This window comes from Rousettus aegyptiacus, unplaced genomic scaffold, assembly GCF_014176215.1.
Source record: "Rousettus aegyptiacus isolate mRouAeg1 unplaced genomic scaffold, mRouAeg1.p scaffold_m13_p_1, whole genome shotgun sequence".
NCBI classification, from domain to species: domain Eukaryota; kingdom Metazoa; phylum Chordata; class Mammalia; order Chiroptera; family Pteropodidae; genus Rousettus; species Rousettus aegyptiacus.
The window spans coordinates 123,117,502-123,135,351 of NW_023416284.1; the positions used below are offsets into that span (position 1 = coordinate 123,117,502).

General features: G+C 34.0%; 1 long non-coding RNA gene and 1 pseudogene across 1 annotated transcript in view; both read right to left on the minus strand.

The window, feature by feature from the left end:
• The window catches only part of LOC107517043, a 266,407-nt gene that overhangs the window by 9,307 nt on the left and 239,250 nt on the right, over positions 1-17,850 (minus strand). The gene's annotated exons all lie outside the window — the stretch shown is intronic.
• LOC107517042 lies at positions 4,591-4,812 on the minus strand (annotated as a pseudogene).

The following is a 17,850-nucleotide window of genomic DNA, read 5'->3' on the forward strand; positions in this document are numbered from 1 at the left end:
AGTTCATACTTGGAATTCAGCATTTTGCATTGGAACTTCAGCTGACAGAAAAGTAAAAGCCTTGATTTAATATCTTCTACACACAAATACACATTAAATAAAATAGATATTTATACATATATAAATATGAATGTACCTATTTATGTATACATTTATATTGTATATATACTTATATATAATTATATGTATATATAAATATATGTAATTATAATATATCCTAAAAGCTTTCCTAATTGTTTTCATAATGGGAATGGTGTTACAGAAGGATTATAGGATTAAGCAATTTATTAAGCAAAGATTTTTTTTTCAATATGAATATATATGGTTTGAAGGGCTTTATGTGAGCTTTATAATAAAAATATTTTTCCATGCAATTTACTTATAGATTTTTATATTTTCAGACTATTTCAGGGAGACAACACAGTACAAAAGTGTCATTAAATACACCAGGTGTGGGTGATGCCCCAACACTGCCTCTTAGAAATTTTATATAAAATTAAGCCAGGAGCTGAAAATTCTAGCTCTTCAAACCACTCATTTTAGCTCTAAACTCTCTTAACTTCAATTCTCACAAAGAGTCAAGCTAGCTTTGTCAGAAAATCAGGAATCTGGGAGTGTAGATGAAATTAAGAAAGGTAAGATTTTAAAAAAACATTAGAGTTTTACAATAAGCACTAAACTGCACTAAGCTATTTAAGATCATCAACTTTAAGAATTAATTAGCAAATGAGAGCTTGAACTAAAAAAGATGATTATTTAAAATGTAAGAAATTTCCTCATCTACAAATGCAGTCAAACAGCATTGATCTTTGTATTTCATGCAGCTCTGTATCAAATATGTCTCAGCATAAAACTCCTTTCGGTTGTTGGTGCAGACTGCCAGCTGTGAAAAAAAAATGGGAGTTTTATGGTTTCAGGCCTTACATTTAAGTCTTTAACCCATTTTGAGTTTGTTTTTATATACTGTGTAAGGGAATAGTCCAGTTTCTTTTTCTTTTTTTGGGTTTTTCTTTTTTTTTTTTTTTTACATGTAACTGTTCGGTTTTCCCAATACTGCTTGCTGAAGAGACTGTCATTATTCCACTGTATATTTTTACCTCCTTTGTCATAGATTAGCTGACCATGTAAGTAAAGGTTTGTTTCTGGACTTTCTATTCAGTTTCATTGAGCTATATATCTGTTTTTGTGCTGGTACCACATTATTTTGATTATTATAGCTTTGTAGTACAGTTTGAGGTCGGGAGCATGATCTCTCCAACTTCGTTCTTCTTTCTTATGATTGTTTTGACTATTTGGGGTCTTCTGTGTCCATATAAACTTTAGGATTATTTGTTCTAGTTCTGAGAAGAATGACATTGGTATTTTTATGGGAATTGCATTGAATCTGTAAATTACTTTGGGTAGTAGTATCATTTTAACAATATTAATCCTTCTAATTCATGAGCACAATTTATTTATTTTTGTCATCTTCCATTTCTTTCTGGAGTATCTTACAGTTTTCAAAATATAGGCTTTTCACCTCCTTGGTTAAGTTTATACTTAGGTATTTTATTCTTTTGATGGAATTGTGAATGGGACTGTTTTCTTCATTCCTCCTTCTGATTGTTCGTTATTAGTGTATAAAAATGAGACAGATATCTGTATACTAATTTTGTATCTTATTTTACTCAATTCTTGTATTAATTCTATTAATTTTTTGATAGATCTTTGAGCTTTCTATATAGTGTCATGTCATCTACAAATGAAAAGCCTGAAAACATAAAACTCCTAGAAGAAAACATCAGAAAAAAAACTATCTGACATCAGTCCAAATAACATCCTTTTGGACATATCACCTCAAGCAAGGGAAACAAAAGTAAAAATAAACACACGATACTACTTCAAACTAAAAAGCTTCTGCACAGCAAAGGAAACTAACAACACACAAAGTCAATCCACTGAATGAAAGACTTAATATCTGCAAATGATATATCTGCTAAGAGGTTAGTATCAAAAATGTATAAGAAACTCATACAACTCAATAACAGAAAAATTAACAATCCATTGAAAAATGGGCAGAAAACATAAAAAGACATTTCTCCAAAGAAGACATACAGATAACCAACAGACATTTTAAAATATATTTAATATTACTAATCATCAGAGAAATGCAAATCAAAACCACAATGAGATACTACCTCACACCAGTCAGAATGGTTATGATCAAAAAGACAAAAATAAGTTCTAGCAAGGACATGAAGAAAAGGAAAACTCTATGCACTATTGGTGGGAATGTAAATTGGAAAACTATGGAGAATCCTCAGCAAACTAAAAATGTATATATCATATGACCCAGAAGTTCCACTTCTGAGTATTTATCCAAGAAAAAAAAAAAAACGAAAACACTAATTTGAAAATTACGCACCCCCATGTTCACTGCAGCATTATTTACAATAGCCAAGTTATGGAAGCAACCTAGATATTCATTGATAGATGAATAAAGAAAATGTAATACACACACACACACACACACACACATACACATACACAATGGAATATCATGTAGCATTTTAAAAAAGAATGAAATCTTGCTATTTGTGAGGTTTGAATAGATCCATCTAACATAGATGGATCAAGACGGTATTATGATAAGTGAAATAAGTCAGGCAGATAAAAGACAAATACTGTATGGTTTCACTTATACGTGGAACTTAAAAACAAAACAAAACAGAAAACAAACAAAACAAAAACAGACTCATAGAAACAGAGACCAAAGAGATGGTTACCAGAAGTGAGTGGGTGGGGAGATGGGTGAACATTTGAAGGGGAATATAGTTAATAATATTGTGATAAGTTTGCATAGTGAGAGATGATTACTAGAATTAGTGGGGTGATCACATTGTAAGGTATAAAAATGCCAAATCACTATATTGTACACCTAAAACTAATATAACAATATAAGATTGCATACCAATACAATATACGTATATGCTTATACTTAAATTTAAAAAAAGAAAAGAAAAAAAGAGAAGAAAGATGGGACACCACAGGAACAGGAAGAAAGACAGGACAACTTTCAACTTTCAAGTTTGTACTGGCACATTTGTGCCCACCTAGAACAGAATTTTGAGTTGCTCCTTCTTCCTACTCCTACATGAGATCAGAGCACTACTACAGAAAGTCACTTAGGTTACACTCCTTAGGCACAGGGCAGTCCCTCAGGATCTACCTCAACACTTTGCTTTCATGAGGTCTCTCCCCTTTCTGCCTAGTGGCTTCACATCTGGAATCACTTCATCTGCATGGCTACATCTTAGAAGTGTCTGGTGGAGACCGGATGGCTTTAGTTCCTTCTTCTTTAGGAGAGGTTCCCATGGCGCCCTGCACGTCAGCCTGTAGGGCAATGATGCATCATTTACACATCTGATCAAGTCTCCTGGAATGCCTAGTGCCCTGGCCCCATCTGAAGTAGGATCTGATGACTCTGTGTGCTCAATGACCTCCAAGGCATAATTTTTCCTTTAGATACAATGTGTTTCCCAGAGGGAAATAAGAACAGTGAGATTTCAAACATCAATGCCTGTACTTATTCCCTACTATTTGTACCTTTGTGTTCCTCTTTTTTAATTTCTCTCTTTCACAGTAAGTATATATGTGTAGGTATAGGAACATTTCTGTTCTTTGCTATATTTTCATTCACTTTTTCTCTTTCTCTTCTACCCATGACCAACTGAGGTTGAAGTCAGCTAATTCCAGGAATTAGACATGCATTTTTCCATTTCTATAGGCAAAGACTGTGATTCCTTCAATCTAGCACCACCCCACTTCCTTGGAATGAAACAGAAACCACAATGTTCTTGAATTAAATGAATCCTACACAGTACAGCATCTTTGTCAAAGGAACCATCCTCTCTGGCTGAGGTGATCCTACAGATAAGTATTTAATCTTTCAACAGCAAAATAGAGTTTTAGAAGTAAAATCATTCTCAAACAGCCCCATTAAAATATCAAAAAAGAAACTAGTCATCTTGCAAAGTATATATAAAGCAATATATTTAGTCACTGAATGGAACTGAAGGTTATTTAGTAAAATAATATGGCTTATAAATGTCATTATCATATTGTACTTTTTAGAAAGTCATCTAATTACCCCAAAAGGGGTAATTAGTACTCTAGCGAAAGAATGTCAAAACTAGTGGTCTTTGCTTTTTTTCAGGATTTAAAACGTTTTATTTGCATATTAAAAATGTGCATTCCAGTAACTACAATTATTTGAACAATAAAAAATGGCTTCCTGATTAAACTGCATTTTACAGCCTGCAGGACACCTTGGACCAGCTTGCTTTTTACTCTAGATCTCTCTGTCATTCCACCCAGATTCTTCCTTCACCAACATGCAAATTCTTTTCCTTCCCTGCCAGCCAAACAGGCAGATGGGAGAGACAGATGTGGCCTTTGTTGTCAGTGGTTCTTTGATGTGAAAAGGGACAGCACAGTCTTTTAAATTTTATCTGACCTCTTTGTCCCTTACAAAGTTAAATAGCTAAAAGAAGTAAAATAAGAAAGCAATGCTTGTGGAATGTACTATGCATAGTAGTGGTGCATGCCTCATTACAATTTACCTGCTTTCTTTTCCTGCTCAATTGTTTCTTTTGAAGGCAGTAGGTTTTTCTCTTGTGTTTCTATCTTCGTCAGTTTCAGCTTATCGAATCACTCAGTCTCAGCCATATAGGGTTTGTCAGACATGGTTACAGGGGAAGCAGAGCAAGGTGCACAAACTACGGGAGTCCTAACTGCTCAGTGGCAGTCGCTAAGTGCCCAAGAACATCCTCTTCTTGGCTTGACTCATATTAGAAAGTATAACAGACATGAATCCATTGGCCTTCCTCTTAATATATACATGAACAAATATACGTTTATATGTGTTCTTTTAAATTTTTATAAGGCCTTTCTTACTATGTACCAAGTACTTGTATATACACTAATCCTCATAAAATCCTATGAAGCAGGCTTATTATTTCCATTTTATTGGTGAGAATGATGACTTGAAACACAGAGATGACTTGTTGAAGGTCTCACATCTTGTTAGTGTCAGAACTGGGACCAAAATCTGAGTCTTCTGAATCCAAATCCTAAGCTTGTTCTACTGTACTATTACATGATCACATACATGTGTGTATTTTATTTTGTAAAATGGTGGATGAGAAAATGGTCTCTAGTAAAGCCAAACATAGAAGTAAGTTAAACTGAATGTATCTTGCCTTTTTTTTCTGTCTCTGTCCCAAATTCCCCCTTTCTGGCTATATCATCTGGCAATGTAGAATATAAATATTGACCAGGAAAATTCAGGGAAACTGAAGGTGAGAAATGAGGACTCTTCTATATCATTAAATACTTTCACAGTTACTCCACTTGACTGGCAGATATAAAGAGGATTCTCTGTAACATCAATCACACTGCCCAGGACAGCTCCAAGTTTCGTCTCAGTGACAAATGCTTGAAGTTAATCATCCGTTTGCCTTCATCTTTCCTTTGAAGACATTGATCAAGTTGTGTTGACAGAGCCATGATGAAATATCAGGCTCTTGGAAATGCTGAGCTGGCTTTGAATGCAACATTATCCGAGCACAAGACAACTGCTTAAGGGATATCTGTCATTTTCTTAGATGTTAACTGTTCTTTTTAATTTAAGACCAAATGTGTTTTGTAGGTTTTATAAATGTTCCAGATGCTTATCATGAAGTTCATGACTGGCAATAGTCAAAATAAGACTTGGCTGTTCATAATAATATCATTGAGAACCACTTTAAATTTCTTTACATGCTATAACATCTTCCATTTAATAGAAAGCATCACAAAGATTATTCCCCACATAATTTGATGGTTTTAGGTTCAAATATTTTAATTAAAGTCATATTTTTCTATACTCTTAAACCAACTTAACTATTTTCCTTCTCTTATACATATGAGGAAGTGTAAGTGTTTTTACAAACTGTATGGAAAACTGAGTCATGCCATTAAGTCAGAATAACTAAAATAATTCACATTGGTCTCATGGAGAAAAGAGAGTTTCTATAAATTACATACACTATAAAAAGGAAAAATTCCAGTAGTCAGCCAGGTGCTGGCACTGTATAGGTTCTCCTCAACTCTCATATATATAACTTTCCAATTTATTCAAGTAAATTTCTCAAAATATGAAAATTGTATTATAATATTGCTTACAGCCTAAGACGAGATTTTTAAAAGGTAGTTACCCATAAAGTAGCAGGGATATAATTCTTACATACTCAGAAAAGTCCAAGATGCTAGCAGTTTAGGGCGTGTAGCATTAGAAGGAAAAGAAAAAAGAGAAAACATCTTTGCTTTTTGTATTCACGGTATAGAGTCATGGTACAGAGCCATTCTCAGTTAAAAAAAAATTATAGAAGGAAATTTGTATTTTTCCCAATGCCTTTCCTCATATATCTCTCGATCCTCTTTTCAGTTGTGTAGTGTCATGTTCCTCTCACATGAGCCCAGCTCCCAAACTATTTAATGATGAAAATGATTAAGTAATAATCTAGCTCTCAATAGATATTCAATTTTCTGCAAGAAGAATTTGTGGTTGCTTGTTAAAATAGAAAAGTCTATTCCATTCTAACCACTATATTGACTGATATATAGGCCATATTTCTCTTAAGTCCAATGGGAAAACTCACTGCATAGTAGCTAAAGGTTTAGATAGCGGCTGTCATTTTCTCTGGGGAACTAAGAAATGTAAATACGTATTTATGTATGTATCTAAATCAGGTTAAGAAAAGTGGATGAAATGAGATGTTGACATGTAGTTTACCACTTAAAAATAGTTCTATAAATGTTATCTATTATTATTTTATCATTATCATGAATTTTAAAGAACAGTATTAAAGAGTCTTAAGCCAGAATATGACAATATCCAATTATATTTTTAAAAATACTCAAAGAAAAATGGATCAATGGTCACTTATCAATGTGCTCTTAAAATTCATATAGGAGAAAATAATGTGCCAGCATATTCAAGAAAAAATGAGAAAGAAATAATGAGAACATTTGTTTTACATGACATTAAAATTATGCTAAAGTTTAAAAAGATATGTATACTCAAATATGCATTTCCTATTTTTGTTTTTGTTTTGAAACAAATTATACTTGCTTATGTTACTCAATGTTTCTTAGAAATAATTTTATTTTAATATATAACTTTCACTCTTTTACATAGGATATAATTCAATTAATCACCTTTTAAAACAAATTTCAGTAAAAGATGTTAAAAAGTAGCAATCATGCAAAATTATTACCCTATTATGCTAGATATAAAAACTAAAGACAGAATTTCATCTTTAGTATGGTGATGTGACAGACCCCTGTTCAGACCAATGTTCTGGTTTACACTGATAACAATTAAAAACTACAGGCAAAATGCAATGCAACTACCTAAGGATCCTAATAAATAACTAAAGCATGTATACTTTGGAGTCAGCTGGAGAAGCAACTAGAATTTCCCTCTTCCTTTTATTATATCTGTAGAAACATAAAATTTTTCCTTCTTCCTTTCCAAGTCCTTTGGCTGGTTTAATCATTAAATTGACATAACACAAATAAACAGGAGAAAAACAAATATAATTTTGGATGTATGGGAGCCCCATAAAGATATGAGAGGCTTCCCAGCAGCCAGGTAATTGAGATTTATATACCACCCTGAGCTAAGAAGAAGGAAGTAGAGATTTGGTGTCTCAAAGGCAAGAAAGACAAATCCCAGGACAGTGAGAAGAGCAAATGTCTGGTAAAGAAATGTTTGCCATGCCATGCAGATAAGTTTTTCTGATATAAAAATTTATCTTTGGTATTAGCTTTCTTTCTGGTAGAAGCTCAACTAAACTCTTATAGGCAGTTAAAGAAGAGATAAAAAACTTTTCCTGAGTCTGTTGAGTCTTAACTGCCTTAGGCTAAAAGCAATCCACCTGCAAAAGTGGCATATTTTGGAGTGGTGTATTCTGCTCCTTCTCATGGCTTCGCCCTGAAGGTGAAAGGGACAATGTAGGCAATTAAATTGGGGGTGGGGGGGGGAGTGACATATTTGCACACCAGAAAATAAATAAATAAATAAATAAATAAATAAATAAATAAATAAAGACAATGTAAGCACCAAGCTGATTGAGAAGGGAAGGAAGGTTTCAGTGGTGAGAAGCTCAGTTGGAAGAATGCACAAGGGACCGACAGGAGAATGAAACAGCAGGCACCAACTTTAGCGTGGGGAACACAGTTCTATTACAGGGAGTGCTGTTCTACTGCAGGGAGTGCACTTCTGCCTTTGTTCTTCTTTTGCTCCCTTTTCTTGTGCTCACCTTCTGCTCCCCAGGACACCGCATGGCTCCGTACATATCAGAATACAATAATGTCATTCAGCCACACATGCATAACACAATAAGCTGAATTATGTTTACATATTTTAGGTGCAGGCACTCTACTACACTAATGTAACATTCTAAATCCGGAGTCCAATTCCTAGCCACGAGCCTGAATCATAGCCAGACCTGGGACCAGCCAGGCCTGGGACCTTTCAGGAAAAAAAAAAATTGTCTTCAGCAGATATTTTACTAATAAATGGTAAAGGGACTCTGGACCAAGATGGCAACATAGGAAGTTTCTGAATTTTCCTCCTCACACAGATGCACTGAATGTGCAGCTACCCATGAAGCAATTCCCTCTGAGAAATATCCAGAAATGAGCTGAGGGACTTTTACACATCAGATGACTCAGAAAATACCCACACCAAAACTGATAGGAAAAGCTGAATACTCTCAACATAAAACCCAACCCTGGCACAGTGCCATACACTTGGGAGGAATCCTCCAACTCCCAGCTACTCCTTGAAGAACAAAAGGTTTGGACCGCTCATCTAGTGCCCCAACTTTTGAGACTGCCATTGGAGAGATGGACCCCCAATCATCTAGTTCTGAAAGGCAATAGTGCTTGGGATCACCAAGTCGCACAAAACTAGATTAAACAAAGAAACAGTACTTAATAGGCGAGCGAACAGTTGCACAGGCTATCACTCCTCGACCCTGGCTCCAGGGCTCAGTATAGAGGGGACAGTCAAATACACCCATCTCCCAGTATTTTCTTGGAAGGAGTTTGACTGCATACTTTACAAACTGAGGATCCAGCTTCTATTTAACATGCATTTCAGTGATGACTGCAAACTTTCCCAAAGCCTGAAAGGGTTAGTGGACACTTCTCTCATTGTCTCCCTCTGGCTTGCTCCAACAACAAAAATAAGTCAGAAACATCACTGTAGAAGAAGCATGTCCATATATCTAGCACCCCACCTTTCATGGATTCCATCCAAGGGATGGACTCCCAAATAACCTGACTCTGACATGCAATGGAGATTGAATTCATGAGTCCCATAGGACTACAACAAGAAAAGAAGGCAGCTTTTAATTGAACACAGGAGCACCACCCCCCCTTCCCATAGCTATAAACTCAGGCTTAGTGTGGAGAGAGGCAGGCAAAATTCCCATTTCCCAGTTTCTCCCCAAAAGGAGTTTGACTGCACACTGCCCCAGCAGCAGTCTAAGGGTCCAGCTTCTAATAAGCCTGCGCCTAGGTGCTGACTGTGATTCCCCTCTTTGGACACTGACAGGTCTTGGCATACCTCCAAAGACTAGTAACCACAAATGTTTGGGAACTAGAAGCTCAAGTTGTGCTGATAGATAAGGTTTATCTCTCACAAATCAAGTGTATTTTTATATACTGGCAGTAAAAAGGATGGCAAAATCAGGGGCATTTTTTTTTTTTGCAATAATATCTAAATCATAAAATACCTAGGAATAAATATAAAAAGAGGATCCCCAAACTTCTACAGTAAAAACTACAAAATATTGTTGAGAAAAATTAAAAATCTAAATAAATGGAGAGCTACACCATATTCATGGGTTGAGACTCAATATATGTCAATTCTTCCTAAATTGATCTGTAGATTCAATGCATTCCCAATTAATTATTTCAGCAGGCATTTTGTAGGAATTAGTAAGCAAATTTTAAAATTTGTAGGAAAATGTAGAATTCCTAATCAAAGAATGTTTTAAAAGAAGAACAAATTTGAAACACATACCCTACATGATTTTAAGTCATAATTATTAGTTTAATATTGTGAAAAAATAGACATAAAGATCAATGAAACATACTAGAGTATTGAGAAATAGGTCAATCAATCTCCATCAAGGTGCCAAGGCAACTCAAAGATGAAAGGAAAATGCTACGAGTTTCCTCAAATGTCTGGCAATCTCTGGTTGGTGATTCATACTTACAACCAAGGACTATGTCAATTGGCATAGTTGTCTTTCCCACTTGTAAAGTTCTGGCTGTCCAACAGGCTTCCCTTGGAATGAAGGGATGAGTGCTGTCTCTGTGTATCTCAGTTAAGTGTGCTTATAGGAGAGCATGGGGGAAGCTGATGGGTAAGCTATAGACCAATACCTGTAAGTCCTAAAATAAAGAGGTCTTTGCAATGAGTGAACATGAAGAACAATTTAACCTGTTTCCATGATGAGAACATATTCCTTTCTTTTTACTTCTCTCTGAGATCAAAGCATTCATTCTAGGTGCTCATTCCAGATGCATTAGTTCACTTCTGGAGAACTCCAAGGGACTGAGGACAAACGCACAAGAAATCTTTGATGTTGATAATTTTTTCATACACAGCATTTGCTTTGTCCTGGAATTGCTTCTCCTTCTGCAATCATTTCCCCAACTGTTTGGAGCTGTGTTTTTCTCTTGTTTATCTGAGATCCTAATACCACATGCTCTCTTATTTTCAGGAATTCCTACCAATGTTGTCTGCTGATGGCTTTCTTTCTTTTGTATTGGTGCTGCCATAGACTAAATTTTTAAAAGTAAATTTTCTGCAACTTTAAGGATTTCAGGCAAAGAGGATATAAAGATATCATCTCAGTCTACTATACTGACTCAATTATTTAATGAGTAATTTTCAAGGTTTATAAGACATAGTGAAATGGGCACTTTTATTTAGTATTGTTGGGCATAAATAGAAATAAATTTAAGTTTTGTAAAAGTTGTTATAAAAAAACAAACGAGGCATGCAAGCAGGTAATTTATAATATACGTAAATACATTTTAAAGATTCATACTCAAAAGGAACCCTTATACACCGCTGGTGGGACTGCAAATTGGTATAGCCACTATGGGAAACAGTATGGAGGTTCCTCAAAAAACTAAGAATTGACCTACCATATGATCCAGCAATCCCTCTACTGGGTATTTACCCCAAAGACTTGAAAATTCATATTCAATAAGATATTTGCATAGCGATGTTCATAGCAGCATTATTCACAGTGTCCAGGACATGGAAGCAACTGAAGTGTCCTACAATAGATGATTGGCTAAAGAAGCTGTGGTACATGTATACAATGGAAAATTACTCAGCCATAAGAAAAAATGAAATACTGCCATTTGCGACAACATGGATAGACCTCGAGATAATCATACTAAGCGAAATAAGCCAGACTGAAAAAGTAGAAAAATCACATGACATCACTTATATGTTGGATATAAACCTAAAAGCAACAAATGAACAGAAGAAACAGAGACTCAGAGACATGGACAATGGACTAGCGGTTACCAGAGAGTAGGGGGTGGAAGAGGAGGGGAGAGGTAGATGGGTAAAGGGGGTCAAATATAGGAGAGTAGGAGGAGGCTGAAGTGGGTAAAGGGGATCAAATATATGGTAGCTGAAGGAAACTGGACTCTGGGTGGTAATCACACAATAGAACACATAGATGTGAAATTATAATGTATACCTGAAAGTTATATATTTGTATTAACCAATGTTACCCCAATAAACTTAAAAAAATTAATTAAAAAACAAAATAATAATTTTTTTTAAATAACGATTCATACTCTTTAAATGTTAAGTGTTCAAATAAATTTTAAACATTCCTTTATAAGAATCTAGGCAAAAAAAAAAAAAAAAACAGACCCTTGAGCAAGGCTATTTACTCAAGCACTATTTATGAATGTCAAAAAGAATAAAAAGGCACATCCATAATATCTAGCATAAGAACAACGGTTAACAGTGTGGCACATTTACATGTTAAAAGAGCATAAAGAAATACAAATTTGAAATCATTTCAAAAATATTTAATATGTGAAAATTTTCATAATATAACTGACAAAAATCTGAAATTTTATATACAATACCATGTCGATATTTTTCACATATTTAATTATGTGTACATACTCTTAAAGGACCTGAAGGAACTATATTAAAATGTAATTGATACCTGGTTGTAGAATTACTTTAACTTAATCACTGGATATTATTTTTTTCTTCTATAAAATTAATTAAAATTTTTTTATTTTCCAATTTTCTAATGCAAGCATATATTACTATAATCATTAATAACACAAGCATAAAAAGATCCTTTTTAAAAAGGTGAGTTAATTTTTAAAGTATTTTGAATAACTGGACAAAAAAAAATCATTCCCAAGCTTTCAGTTAATCAAGATCTGGGTTCTATTTATTGTTTTACTCATAATGAAAGCTACTCATAGTCAAATTTTATTTTCAAAGTAATTTCTGGTTAGTTCTGTTTTGTCATGATGCCTATTATTATCTCTGTATAGGCACTCCTTTAAAATTTTCCTCATGCTACCAAGCAGGATTAAAACAAATCACCACCACAGATGTACCATAACAATAACTAAGATTTCTGGATAAAATAATTTTACATCCTGCTCTTCAACTTTCTGCTTTACTAATGAGCTTTTGAAAACTTAAAACTGAAAAGCTTTAGAATTGTGGTCCTTTGTGGCTTTTCTTGTCTATCGTGAATGATTAAGAGATTTATTAAGACAATTAAGTTTAGACTTCCAACTAATAGCTTTTACAGTGACACAATATCCTATTAGACATCCCTGAATCTTGTGGGCTTTTTTTATTCAAATTTCAGCTAAACTATACTAATGAAAGCCAAGAAGCTGTGGTAATTAATTACCAAGGATCAACTCATTCAAAAGACTGTCTTTTCTTCTTCCTACCACCCTCCTTCTCCCTGCTGTTGCAATCTGAATGTAGACAAAAAGTTGTGGTAAGAACTCAATTTTTCCTGTTTTTATATAAGATAATTAAGTTAAATTGATAATGGTTTCTAAATAAAGGAACTCCTTCCTCAGCCCTTTCTGTGCCTGTCTTATTTCCCAACAGGCATCAACTTAAATGTCACTGCCACTCCTGAGGGAATGCCTCTCAAGCCCCTAGCTTGTTATCACAATCACACTTACGTAGTCATTTGTTTGATTATGTGCGCGACGGCCTTCCCAATAAACTGTACCTACTTTGTACTCTATCGTACTTCCAGTACCTAGCTCAGTATCTTACACATGAAAGGTGTGTGATAAAAATTTCATAAATGGGTTAATTATAAATGATTTTTTCCCTCTGATCACAGTTTAGTCAAATATGGAGGTATTTTCTAAAAACAGGTTTATTCAGTCTTTAACTTTTGGAACCTTTTAAAAAATGTTTAATTCTATGCACAAGGCAGAGTAACATAATTGGAAGAACACTGGATTAGTGCTTGGAGGTATATTTGCTTGTGCTGGCTCTCATTTCTTAATTATGTAATCTTGCCTAGTTGATTAAATGATCTGAGCTATAACTTCCCTATCTACGAATTGAAAATAATACCTCCTCTATTTGCTTTACAAACTCTAAAATACTAACCAAAAGTAAGAGGCTGTCATTCTAACAGATTTTATATATGGAGGCTCATCTCTTTTATTAACTACCTCTCGACACATATACAAAATAAATACTTTAAGGTGAAAATGAAAACCATTATATAGTATTCTGATATAGCCTACCTTGTTTTTATATTATTGAATAAACCACTGATCTATACTAGATAAAAGAATTGATTACAGCAAAAGCATAACATGACATAGAGTTTAGACCAGGTTTTGAGTAAGGTTTCCCAAGCCAGAACAAGTTTCAATGTGCTTTTATACAGAGAAGTTTCAAAGGAAATAATGAAATTGATCTTCACCAGGTAAGAAGCACTCTCTCTCCTCTCCTCTCCTCTCCTCTCGTCCCCTCTCTTCTCTTCCCCTGTTTCTCTCTCTCTCTCTCTCTCTCTCTCTCTCTCTCTCTCTCTCTCTCTCGTCTCGTCTCATCTCAGAGATCTCAGAACTACATTTATGGTGGTAAAATCATCAAGGAATGGGTTCTGGGCAACTTAAGCTTATAATCGAAATGTCATCCACAGCTAACATCATACTTAGTGATGAAAGGTTTAAAGCTTTCCCTCTAAAATCAGGAACCAGGTGCCCACTCAATACTTTTACTCAACATAGTAATAGAAGTCTTAGCTAGAGCAATTGGGCAAGAAAAAGAAGTAAAAGGCTCCCAAATCAGAAAAGAATAAGTAAAATTTTCTTCATTTGCAGACATGATTATATGAATAGAAAACCTTAAAGACTTCATCAAAAACTGTTAGAACTAATATATTCAGTAAAGTTGCCTGATACAGAAACAACATATAAAAATTAGTTGCATTTTTATACACTATCAAAAAACTATCAAAAAAAAAAGAAATTAGAAAAACATTCCTGTTTACAATAGCATCAAACAGAATAAAATACTTAGGAATACGTTTAACCAAAGAGGTGAAAGAACTATACACTAAAAACTATAAGACAGTGATAAAAGAAATTGAAGAAGATACAAAATAAATGATAGCTTGTATTCATGAAAGGGAAGAATACATATTGTTAAAATGACTGTACTACTAAATGCCATCTATAGATTCAATGCAATTCTTATCAAAAATTCCAGTAGTATTTTTTTAGAAATAGAAAAAATAATCCTGAAATTTGTATGGAACAACAAAAGACCCAGCATAGCCAAAGAAATCTTAAGAAAGAAGAAAAATGTTGGAGTCATCACAGTTCCTGCTTTCAAAGTATACTACAAAGCTATAGTCATCAAAACAACATAGTACTGGCATAAAGACAGACACATAGACCAATGTAACAGAATAGAGAAACCAGAAGTAAACCCACCCATATACCACCAACTACTGTTTGACAGGAGAACCAAGGAAATCCAATGGGGTAAAATATAATCTCTTCAAAGTATGGCGTTGGGAAAATTCAATATTCATGTGAACAAAAAGTAAAACTGGACCATTCTCTTATACCACTCACAAATATTAATTTGAAATGGATTAAAGACTTAAGTGTAAGACTTGGTACCATAAAACTCCTAGAAGAGAACATAAGGGAAAATCTCCTTGACACTGGTCTTGGCAATGAATTGTTGGATATGACATCAAAAGCACAAGTAACAGAACCAAAAATAAACAAGTGAGACTACATTAAACTAAAAGCTTCTGCACAACAAAAGAAACCATCAACAAATGAAAAGGCAACACATGTAATGAAAGAAAACATTTTCCAATCATATATCTAAAAAGGGTTAATGTCCAATATATACAAGGAACTCATAAGCCTCAATAGCAAAAAATGAACAAACAAACAAACAAACAAACAAACCCAAATAGCCCAAATAAAAAATGGGCAAAGGACCTGAATAGACATTTTTTCAAAGATAACATATAAATGGTCAACAGGTATTTGAAAAGATTCTCAACATTACAAAACCATCAGGGAAATGCAAATCAAACCCAGAAAAAGCTATCTCCTCATACATATTAGGATGGCTATTATCAAATAGGTAAGAGGTAACAAGTGCTAGTTAGGATGTAGAGAAAAGGAAAGTCTCATGCACTTTTGGTGAAAACATTAAGTTGATATAGCCAGTAGAGAAAATAGTATAAAGGTTTTCCAAATAATTAAAAATAGAACTATCATATGATCCAGCCCTTCCACTTCTGGGTATATATCCAAATAGCAAGAAATCAGGATCTCAAGGAGAGATCTTAAGTCCTATGTTTATTGCAGCATTATTGACAATAAGCAAGACATGGAAACAATCTAAGTGTCCCTCTACAAATGAGTACATAAATATATATATTACATATGTAATATATAGATAGATAGATAGATAGATAGATAGATAGATAGATAGATATAGATATGTACAAAGAGAGAGAGATACAGACAGACAGACAGACAGACAGGGAGAGAGAGAGAGAATGGGAGTCCAGCCATTAAAAAAGAAGAAAATATTGTCACTGGTAACAACGTAAATGAATTTTGAGGGCATTATGCTAAGCACAACAAGTCAGACAGAGAAGGACAGAAACTCTATGTATGATCTCACTTACCTGTGGAATTTAAAAAAAACCAAAATCATAGAAACAAAGAGTAGATTGGTGGTTGCCAGTGGCAAGGGAATGGGGCTGGAGGAAATGGGTGAAGGTGGTCAAATAGTATAAGCTTCCAGTTATAACACGAATAAGTTCTGAGGGTCTAATCTACAGCATGTTGACTATGGTTAAGAGTATTGTATTATATACTTAAAAGTTCCTAAGAGAGTAGATGTTAAAAGTTCTCACCACATACATACAAAAAATGGCAATTTGGTAATTATGTGAGGTAATGGGTGTGCTAGCTAACCTTATTGTGGTAATTATCTTGCAAATATATGTGCATCAAATCATGTTGTACTCATTAAACTTATACAATGTTATATGTCAATTTTATCTCAATAAAGCTGGTGGAAAAAACCTAAATGTCAGTACACTGAAAATCAATCCATCTTCCAACGGGTGAACTTCATTCACCTATTAGACAGAGAATGATGTATAAAATTAAAATTCCAATTTATAAATAGAAATATGGTTATCGTACCTCCTTAAACACTCACATCAGTGTAACCAGCTGTCACTCCCAAAGGCAGACCTTTAAGGAAAGTCAAACTTTTATTGTAATGGTCTTTGGTGAGAACAGAATCAAAACAAAAGTAAGTTATGTAGTTTAGGTAATGGCCTGAAGCACGGATCTCCACAGTAAAGTCATTGGCCAATATGTCCTTTCTATGTTAAGAATGCGCACTGCCAGTGTTTGCTCTTCCCAGGTCAACTTTTCCTGAGTTTGTTGTTGAATAATATTCCCATTGACTACTATTTTTTTCTTTAGATTTACTTATGTATTCAGACAGGTCTTGCTCCGACCCTACCAGTAAACCTATATTTTTCTAGATGACTACATATCTGTGCTCTGATCCACTATCTATTAATTTTATGGTTTAATTTTCAAAATACAATCTCATTACCCCTATTAAAAGTTCAAGGGGGTACTTCACAGCTGCCTAGCAAGTACCACTTTTGATGAAAATAAGAAAGAAACATTAGCCAGATATGAGCCAAGTTGTCTATTTCTCAAAAAACATTGAATTATTCAGTCAGAATTCAAATACAGAAAAAAAACTGATGCCTGGCCAAATTATGTTAATGGAAGACTAATGAAGATCTCAAAGAATTTTTTTATATAACCTGTTTTGGCAAATGATTCAACTAGATCTTAAGGAATAAGTAATAGCTTTCCATTTAAGGCATTATTGTATGTAATGAAGTAGCAAAAGAAATAAAAAATAAATTTCTTACAGCTTATTAATTTATGTTGAGATTGATTTCTACTTATAAATCACTATTATGATTCTTTTTGTTGATATCTGACTATACATTTATAAAGCATCACCCTTGATAAGCTAAATATTATCAATTTTGATAACAATGGAAAAAATACTAAAAACATACTTGGATTACCATATCATGAATAAAACTTTGGAGAGTTATATACTGTATAAAAAAGAATATAGGTGATGGTACAACTCAAACACCTACACTTCTAAGGACCGAGATA